The sequence below is a fragment of the Benincasa hispida genome, chromosome 3 (assembly GCF_027475165.1).
Source record: "Benincasa hispida cultivar pf3 chromosome 3, pf3_genome.v1.1, whole genome shotgun sequence".
NCBI classification, from domain to species: Eukaryota; Viridiplantae; Streptophyta; class Magnoliopsida; order Cucurbitales; family Cucurbitaceae; genus Benincasa; species Benincasa hispida.
In genome coordinates, this window is record NC_143480.1 from 76,416,115 (window position 1) to 76,427,280 (window position 11,166).

The window sequence follows — 11,166 nt, forward strand, 5'->3', positions numbered from 1 at the left end:
CGGGACATCTCAACATAATAAAAACAAGAAACAAGCTACTGAAAATCCTTTTTTTTTCTACAAAAAGGAAGGTCACTTCAAGAAAGATTGTCCTGAGAGCGAGATCAACGAGATCGTTTGTTGAACGATTGAGCTAGATGATGGGCGTTGGGCACTAGATGATACGAGGGATCTCGCTAAACGATAGAACTATACGTTGGACGATAGCGTTAAGCGATGAGGCATTGGCACTGCACGATCGGCATCAGCGCTAAACGATAAGCTGCACGACATGCGTTAGACGATAGACGTTGAATGCTAGACGATAGGCGCTAGGCGTTAGACGATGGAGTATGCGATGCACGCTAAATTTATATTATGAGGTGAAGGCCTAACATGGGTTATGAAGGAAGGGAAGGAAAAATAAATTAATTGAAGAAACTCACTAATGGGAATTGGCCGGAAGCACTGAGTGCTGGATGAGGTGGCAGTTTAACCCTTGAACAGGGGAGGCGAAAGGAAGTATAAAAGAGAGAGAAACTTTAGAAGCTTGGTTTTGGAAAATGACTTGAGCAAATTAAGTGAGATAAGTGTCGTTCGAAAGCTGGGAGAATCTAGTTTTTGAGGTTTTTTTGTCGAGAAAGATCTCACACGGATAATAGCAAAAAGTGAAGAATTTGCAGAAGGGGCAGATTCTCGGATTAATCAGAGGCCAGAGTGAAGATTGGAAGTTTTAAGACAAACTACAAGGAATTTTTTACTGATATTTTTAATGTAAGAAACTTAACTCAATTCTAAACAAGTTTGTAGAAGGAAGTTCCTTAAAAAAAGTTATGGATTTTGAGTTATGAATTTTTGAAGTTAGAATAGGGAATCGGTGCGTAAGCAGGTAGCTGCTTGGGAAGAATAAGCAAGCAGCTCACCATAGTGAGCGAGAGTGAGGGAGAGATAAGAAAATAAGAGAGAGTAAAAGCAAGATAAGAAAATGAGCGAGAGCGAGAGTGGGTTAAGGAAGAGAAAGATCTCGCTAAGATGAAGATCTCGCTGGTCTGGCACTGAATCTTGCTAGAAGTCACAAATCTCGTTGGAAAGTCACAAATCTCGCTGAAAAGTCACAAATCTCGCTGGAAGTGGAAAGTCTCGCTGATGAGGATGATCTCGCTCATGATGATCATCTTACCAGTAATGTTGTTTTGTTGGTGAAAGTTTCATTAGTAAGCGAGCTACCTGAAGCATTTTGCTGAGAATTCTAAGGAATCTAATCGGGGATTATGTCCTTTTAGGCCAATAAGAGCTAGAAGAGGCATATAAACCGTTTAAGAGCCCCGACGAGCTGTGAGTGACTAATGTTTCTAAATGATAAAGTTTATGCTTTGCAAAGTTATTCTTATGCTAAGTTTTATGTGATTGCAAGCAACTTATTTCTATGATTGAAAGCATGACCAACGCATGATGTTTACTAATGTATGAGTTTTCTAAGTATGTTTTCCATGTCTAACGCATGCTAATGGTTTTACAAGCTAGTTCGACATGATTTAAGCCAACTTATTTTACAAAGTATGAAGCATGTGTTAGGATTATAACTAAGGTTGAATGAAGCTTAATGTACTATGTTTTAAATACCTAAGGTTGTCAAAGTATATGCGTTGGTATTACTAAACACAATGAAAAAGGATACTGAAGGTAGGGAAGGTATCCTAAAGAGATTTCTATGCTATATTTGAAAACTATTCTTTTTAATGCTCTTCGAGAACTTGATAGCTTAAGTGAGCCGGATATTGAAGGTAAGGAAGGTATCTGAGTAAATGTACCTAAGGTGTTGACGGTACTTAGAAAACTTCATGTGCACGTAGGTAGTTCAATAAAGAGATTGACGTAGGGGTCTCTCCTAGCCATAGTTCTGAATGAGAAGCCGAAGTATGGGTCTCCTAGGCCATATACCAACAAAGGGAGGCTGAAGTATGGGTCTCTTGGTCGGTAATACACATTGGGAGCTAGAGCGATGTATGCTCGTTCTCAACTAAGGAATAAGGATGTTTAATGGTGTTTAAGAGTAGTTATCAATGTTTATGTTTAGAGGAAGTTGCTTGAGATGCCCATCAGTATATTGAAAGAGATCGAAGTAGGGGTCTCATCTAGCCATGGCTTGGCATTGGGAATTAGAGTGATGGTTGTTCATTCTCAACTAAGATTCAAGTTTCAGATACAATAGTTTTAAAAGTTTAATGTACACGTTTGCTAAGCATATTTTAGTTCTAGTATTATGTTTTCAAGCTTTCAGTTTAAGCACGAGATTTATGTTTTATTAAGTCACTCACTGGGCTTCTAGCTCATGTTTTCAAATGTTTTCCTTTCAGGTAGTGGTCAGTTCCCAAAAGACTTTTCTGTTTTTGCTCTACCACTCAAAGAAACAGGTTGAAGGAAGCGTAATTGAAGACCTATAATAGTTAGTACACATGTGTCTGTTTAGTGACTAGTATTCTAGATGGGCTCACTAAGTTGTAATATTCATGTATGAACAATGCTGCGAAATCCTGTAATGTAAATGTGTTAAGTTCTGAGTTAATATGTTCGTATATTAATGATATGTACATATTCAGGGTTTGAGCAAAATTTAACAGTTTAAATAGGCAGTAAGTGCCAGCAAAAGGGTTGGTAACTGTTGCAGTCACCTTTCTATCCAGGTTAAGAGGGTAATCTGGAGCGGGATGTGATATTGCTAACTCAACATGCCACCTTTTTGGGGACTTGTCTGATCTGGGAGCTGGGAACTCAATCCACAAGATGGAATTCACTCCTTTCCCAAAATAGGGATAAGTAGAGAGATTGCTCCCTTAAGGGCTGATTTCAAGGTTTGAACATAGTGGCCATAACTTCTCTTTGGAAGAGAAGACTCAGTCATAGTAAGACTATGACTTATGTTCATTAGAGGGATCAGTGGTACTTAAGAAGACAGATGTAACTACAGGGGCATAATGATTATTGGCCCAGCTGTACTTACGAGCGATCTGTGAAGGGTTGTCACACTGCTGATTGGTTAAGATGGACACATAATATATCTGTAGTGAGGAGAGTTTAGCTGTCGGTTTTTAGTGGAGTGCCTGGCAGTTAACGGATGGTGGATCCCGTGACTAAATAGTTTAGTAAGTTATTCACGTACCATTGGAGCTTTGGATCTACAGGTTCATGAGATCACCTTGATAGCTTAGATTCTGTCGAGGGTCAGTTCTTGGTGTTGATTTGAAATATTCAAATTGACAAGAGGTATTTTGATTATATATGATATAATCGGTATGATGTATAAGATACATCTAGTAGAGGATTGATGTAAATGAGATTTACATTAAGTACCATGGAATAGAAAAAGAACTATGGTTTATATGTTTCACAAGATGAAATATTAAAACTATAGGTTATAAATATAGTATTATAATAATATTAATTATTAGATAATTAATACTTTTTCTTTTAAATAACCAAAGTAGTAGGTGGTTATTAGATCATGGTAACCGTGAGTTTAAAAGAAAAGTGGTTTTCTATTTTGAAAAGAATTTTTTTACAAAAGTTTAAAAGAATTTTTTAGTTTTCTCTCCGCGAAAAGAAACTCACGTAAGTCGTCAAGTAAATACAGATTTACTAAACTACGGCTGGACGAGCTAAATAATCATGCAGGTGCGAGCTAAACGATCGTGCAGTGTTTACTAAACGATCGCATAACTTTGCTAGACGATCGCTGGCCCAAGGTAAACGATCGTTTAGAGTCTGTAGGCAATAGACCGAGCTAAATGATAGAGCTAAACGATCGCATAGCTTTTGCTAGACGATCGCATAGTTTTATCTAAATTATTGGGCATCGACCTATGAGATAGGTCTCCGACTTCTCCCACTTGCCCAGTCATGTACTCGATCGTTGTTTCTTCCTTCGTCTGCCTCACACCAAGTATGAACAGAGCCCACCCTCTAAATTCTCACATCGAGAATACCAAGGTCGCCTTGTTGGTGGTGTCAGACTCAACTTGACATCGTCGAGGTTTTCTGGAGGCTGTTCGTGTCGCTGAGGATGAGCGCGGTGTTCGTTCGTGTTGCAGAGGAGTTCGTGACCGAGGAGATCGTTGAGGACGAGCGCGAAGTGTTCGTGCAGTGTTACGGTCGTGTAGATCGAGCGCTCGTGGTTGCTGTTGTTCGATCAAAGTCACGCAACGGATCGTGGAGACGCTTCTGCCATTGTTTGTACAGTTTTCCCTTTGTACTTTTGAGACGTTCATGCTGTCATTTCTCTGTATAATCGCATAACCATTTGCTTTGAAGTTGACTATAAATATATGTTGATTCATGATTGTAATGTGGAATAGTCTTGCTTCCGCTACTCACGAAAATCTCGAGTGTCAATTTCCTTCAGAATTGTCCCGTAATACACTATACTAGGCAAACCTAGCATGAATGGTGTAGTAGAAAGGCGAAATAGAACACTTAAGGTTATGGTAAGAAATATGATTAGTCATTCTTCTCTACCAGAATCCCTATGGGGTGAGACACTAAAGACTGCAACATATATCATTAATAGGGTACCTAGTAAAGTAGTAGTTAAAACCCCTTATGAGTTGTGGACAAGAAAGAAGCCTAGTATTAGGTATCTTCACATCTTGGGTTGTCCAGCTGAAGCTAGGTCTTACAGGCCTAATGAAAGAAAATTGGACTCAAGAATTATTAGTTGCTATTTTGTTGTGTATTCTGAGTGCTTCGAGATTTCAAGTTTTATGATCCCACTTCTAGATCATTGTTTGAGACTGGAAATGCTAGATTCCTTGAGGATGTTGAGCTTGGGGTGAAGATAACATAAGGAAAGTTGTCTTTGAAGAGAAATTAGTTCTTTTCCTAATGTGGTTATAAATGATGTTCAGGCTCCAATTTCTGACTTCACTATTGAACCAGTTATAGAACAAGACAACATTGAAGTCCCCGTTGTTGAACCTAAAGTTCAAACTCAACAACTTCAAGAAGTGCCACTAAGGAGATCCACTAAAGAAAGAAGAAGTACAATTCCAGATTATTATATTGTATTTCTTCAAGAACATTAGGAGGATATGGGCGTAATGGAAGATGATCCAATCAACTTCCAACAAGCTCTGTTCTAACTCTCAAAAGTGGATAAATGCTATGGAAGAGGAAATAAAATCCATGAAAGACACGTTTGCGCACTTATCGAATTTCCATCAGGGGTGAAACCTATAGGTTATAAATGGGTATTTAAAACCAAAAGGGATTCACATAGCAATATCAAAAGATATAAGGCTCATCTTATTGTAAAGGGTTTCCTCAAAAGGAAGGCATTAATTATGAAGAGACTTTCTCTCCGGTTTCATCGAAAGACTCTTTTAGGATAATCACGATATTGGTAGCTCACTTTGATTTAGAGCTACACCAGATGGATGTAAAAACTGCGTTTCTCAATGGGAACATTGATGGGATGATTTATATGGTGCAACCAGAAAACTTTGTGTCTAGTAATTCAAAGTCTATGGTGTGTAAATTGAAGAAATCCATCTACGGTCTAAAGTAAGCTTCTCATCAATGGTATCACAAATTCCATGAAGTGATAACCTCCTTTGATTTTGAGGTGAATATAGTGGAAGATTGTGTATATCACAAGTTTAGTGAGAGTAAATCAATCTTTCTTGTGTTATATATCGATGACATACTCATAGCAAGTAATGATGTAGGTTTATTGCATGACACTAAGAAATTTTTTAAAAAGAATTTTGAGATGAAGGATCTTGGTGATGCTTCTTCAGTATTAGGAATTAAAATACTACGAGATCGTTCTCAAGATATCTTGAGATTGTCACAAAATAACTATATTGAAAAGATTTTGAATAGATTTGACATGAAAGATTGTGCATCAGGAGATACCCCAGTTGCTAAAAGTGAAAAGTTTCATTTAGGTCAATGCCCCAAGACCACACTCGAGACTAAGGAGATGTCAATGGTTCCCTATGCATCGGTTGTTGAAAATCTAATGTATGCTCAAGTATGTACGCATCCAGATATTGCGTTCATAGTTGGAGTGTTAGGCAGATATTTGAGGAACCTGGGGATAGATCATTGGAAATCAGTCAAACGAGTTATGAGGTATTTACAAAGAACAAAAGATTATATGCTCACTTTTCGAAGATCAGTGGGTATTCTGATTATGATTATGCTAGATGCCAAGACACTTTGCGATCCACTTCAGGCTATATCTTCATATTGGTTGGAGGAGCTATATCCTGGAAAAGTGTTAAACAAACACTTATGACTTCTTCTACCATGGCTGCAGAGTTTATAGCATATTATGAGGCGTCCAATCATGAAATATGGTTGAAAAATTTTGTCACTAGGCTGTGAATAGTGGTTGGCATAGAAAGACCAATAAAATTATGTTGTGACAATAAGTCAGTAGTGATGTATTCTAACAACAACAGAAGTAATACGAAGTCAAAACATGTAGACGCGAAGTTTCTGGTTATTAAAGAAATGGTTAGAATGGTCAAATTTCGATAGAACACATAGGAACAAATTCTATAGTGGTAGATCCATTGATGAAAGGTTTACCACCTAAAGATTTTCATGAGCATGTTGCTCACATGGGCGTTAGTCACTTTTCTAATTCCATGGTTTAGTGGGAGTTTGTTATTGAGAATGTTCTTTGACCTTATTTTGTTTATTTTTTATATATAATAAAGTTGATGATTTATGTTTTATTATCTAAACTTGTTTATCATGCATGCAGTTTGGCATAAAAGTTTTTAAGAATGATCTCACAAAGGAATTTAGACCAGTTGAAAACAGACATGATCTAGATCACTTTGCATGTAGTTTCCATGCTATACATCCATACTTGATCGATATCATTGAATGTACTAGAATTGGTGATCAAGGAAAGTTTAGTTACAAGGTAGTGACGAAAGCTGCCTTGATTCTATGATAGCACAGAAGATGGATCAGATTGAACTAAAGGGGAAATTTATTATTGGAATAACCTGTTTTATGTGCGCTTAAGGTTTATGTAATTTTAACTATATCAGGTACACGACATAGTCCAAGTGGGAGAATGTTAAACGTATTTAAGTAATAATATGTTTAATTAAAGTATGAGCTATGTACGTAGATTAATAATTTATCACATTGGGTTATTTTATTAGATTGGACTCTATTGATCTAATTAATTAAGGTCCTAGATTCCTAAATGAGTATGGACTTAATGGGTAGAAGCCTATTCCAAGTTAATTAGGATTTAGTGAGAACCCTAATTGAACTAGTATATAAAGAGACCTTAGGGCCATGGTCCCCTATATATCAAAACAATAAGATCTCGACCTTTCTTGAATCCCATCTAGAGAAAGATCTCACTTAGAGTCTTTGGAATTTTGGTTGAGGAAGACAATAGTCATCTTATAATTGTCGTTAATTTTGCGATGGATTTCGTTGTGTTATTCTTGGCAATTTAGTATGAATGATCCTAGGGTTATATCTATTCAATATAAATCTAAAGTATTTATGCTAACATATTTCTCCCTACGATTTTGATGCAGATATTTTGAGTAAAGTTGAAAGTATTGTGTTGGTATATTAACTTTGGATTAATTACAGGAAGATCTTAGCTTTGAAGATATCTTTTCATCTTTGCAATCTTGATTGCCTCATTAATATGTTTTGTATGTGGCTACTGACGGTGATCTATGTTAATCATTTATTTGTTCTCTTTCTTTGAGATTAATTTTTTCAAAAGTCTTGATATTATTGAAATACTAAAAATTTCATTTAGAATAAAAGCTCAAATTTTCAAATAATTTCTTTGATTCAATAAAATTACAATTCCAAGAGACTTTCTTCAAGCACTCGTTTGATTTGGTCGGATTGCAACTAACCCAACGATCCTGAACCATCAATCAAACTGGTCGAACGAGCAGATGTAAGGATAGTGAAGAAGTTGTGATCTCAACGGCTATTTTATCAAATTTATAACAGTCTCTAAACAAACTTGTAACAGATCTACTACATATATAAGTAGCTCTTTTCGAACATTTATAGATACAAGTTAAAAAATTTGTAAAAGGAGAGTTAAAAAACCTATCTTGAAAGAATTAATAAAAGTTCTTCTTCCCTTCCCTACATAGGCATTTTCAGGCTGAACCACGTACATGAGAGGTTCATCTTCTTCTTCTCCTTCTTCATCATCAATTTCATGCTAAAGAACTTCAACTTTTACCTTACAAATCTCATAATAAACGAAAGAGAGTCAGAGAGAGTAGAGTCGTAGAGAGAGAAGAGTTTTGGCCACAATAACTTTTTTGTAGTTTGATTAATTCCACACAGTAGAAGAGAAAAAGAAATCAGCGCACGTGTCCTTCATTCAAGACCTCATCGTGGTCTCTTCTCCATCAAGCATTTTACCTACCTCTCTTAATAAACTGGATCAATTTCTTCAAGTAATTGGGCCTAAAGCCCAACAGATAGATCTCTTTTGAAATATGATTTTAATAAACAAGAGAAATAATTTTAGAAAAAAACTTTAATTCTAATTGAAGCTTAAAGTATTACCTTAATGGAAATCAAAGTTCAAAATACGTAAGAAAATAAACAACAATTAACTTCAAAATAAGTATGAAAACAATAAAAACAATATAAATTTGTTTTTTTAACAAGAAATGACACTTTTCTTTCATACTAAAGGGAATGCTTAAAGATGGGCTATATCAATTAAAAGATGCAAAAGTTGGTTCAAGTAAAAAGGCTATAGAGAATAGAGTTCCATTGTAGTCAGTGCACAAAAATAACAATATGTCTGCACTTGCTATATCTAATAGAAATATGGTATCTAAGACAGTTTGGCATAGACGATTTTTGGTCACCCATCATTAAGAATATTAGACTTTGTTGTTAAGAACTGTAATCTCCCTATAATAGTTAATGAAGATCTTCAATTTTGTGACTCATGTAGATATGGCAAGACATACTCTCTAGCTTTTCCTAATTCTAACTCAAGAGCCTCTACACTATTTGACCTCATACATACTAACTTATGGGGTCCAACCCCTTTATTACCTACTGATGGCTATAAATACTATGTGATATTTGTGGATGATCATAGCAAGTACACCTAGATTTATCCTTTGTGATTGAAAAGTGATACCCTAGTTGCCTTTCATTACTATGATAAAAACTCAGTTCAATGCCACAATCAAGTCATTGCAGTCTGACAATGGTGGAGAATATGTAAAGGTACATCAAGCTTGTCATCAACAGGGTATCTATTCACAATACGTATGTCCCTATACTTCTGCCTAAAATGGGAAGGCTGAACGAAAACATAGGCACATTGTGGACACTGGCCTCACCATGCTAGCACAAGCATCCCTTCTATTGTGTTACTAGTGAGATTCCTTCATGTACTCCACATTTCTTATCAACGGCCTACCCACACCATTACTATAAGGTAAGTCACCTACTGAATTGATGTTCAAGAAGAAACTTGAGTTTGAGAATCTGAGAATTTTTTGTTGTGCTTATTTCCCTTGTTTGAGACCATATAACCCCCATAAATTGAGCTATCGTACTGAAAAGTGTGCTTATTTAGGGCCTAGTATGAATCATAAAGGATATAGATGCTTGAGTTCAACTCGTAGGGTGTTTCTTTCTCGACATGTTGTGTTTAATAAAGAAGAATTCTCGTTTAAGACTTCCTTTGCAGAAAATAGGGTAAGCATGTCACATATGCCTTCTTCACCAACGAGTCCCATCAGTTGGCTTCCCTCAATCTCACATATACCACCTCTACCTTAGTACCATGCTCATCCATACTATCTCCCTCTCCCACTGCCATTGAAAGTCACCCCTACAACTAGCACACAACAGTTCGAATCCTCCAACTGCATTAGCCTCACCTTTCATGAGTTGTTCAGACCCAGCCAACATGTCACCTATTCACAGGTCACCTCAATGTCAACAATCACAACCTTCATCACCCACCTCACCACAATTCACTCCTGACCACCACGAATAATGCCCCTCCCCCCCTCCTACCCACAGTAGTGCCCATCCCAGACCCACGACCTACACTATAACTACCTACTCACCCAATGGTCACTCGAGAAAAGGCAGACATATTTCAAGCCTAAAGTTTTGGCTTCTCGTGAATCAAAAGATTAGTCTATTACTGAACCTACAAGAGTAAATGATGCCTTGAAGACTACTCAGTGGAAATAGGCAATGTCGAATACATGGCCCTCATGAAAAACAACACATGGACATTAGTTCCTCCATCACCATCTCTGAATATTATTGGAAATAAGTGGATCTTCAAAATCAAAAGGAATCCAAATGGCTCTGTCCAATGTTATAAGGTGCAGCTCGTGGCTAAAGGCTTTCATCAAAGTCATGGTATCAATTTTTTTGAGACATTTAGCCCAGTAGTCAAAGCATCCACTATTCGTGTTGTAAGCAGCTTAACAGTTTCAAAAGGATGGGAACTACGTCAATTGGATTTTAATAACGCCTTCTTGAATGGAATCCTTGATGAAGAGGTCTATATGCGTCAACCACAAGGCTTTGTTGATCCTAACCTTCCACACTATGTCTACAAACTAAATAAGGCAATTTATGGCCTTAAACAAGCTCCAAGGGCTTTGAACAATACACTTAAGAAAGCCTTAACAAATTAGGATTTCAAAATGCAAAGTCTGATACCTCTCTTTTTATCTATCGAGATGAAGCAGCCTTGATTTTAATACTGGTATACGTTGATGATGTTATCATCACAAGCAATGACAAGCTATTAATAATTAAAATAATCAGTGTGTTGGACTCCAAATTTGCCCTTAAGGACTTGGGCATCTTAAGCTACTTCCTAGGTGTGCAACTTCACTATCTAGAAAATGGGGTAATACTCAATCAGGAGTGGTTGATTTACTCAACAAACTTGAACTTCATGATCTCAAACGAGCCCCTTCCCCAAGTGTTTTGAATAAACATTTGTCCATTACGGAAGGCACACCTCTCAAAGATACCTTCATTTATCGAAGCACAATAGGAGCCCTACAATATCTAACAATAACACAACCTGACATTACATATGTGATAAATCATCTCAGTCAATTCTTGAAGCAACCAACAGATGCTCACTAGCAAGCAGTCAAAAGAGAGCTTCGC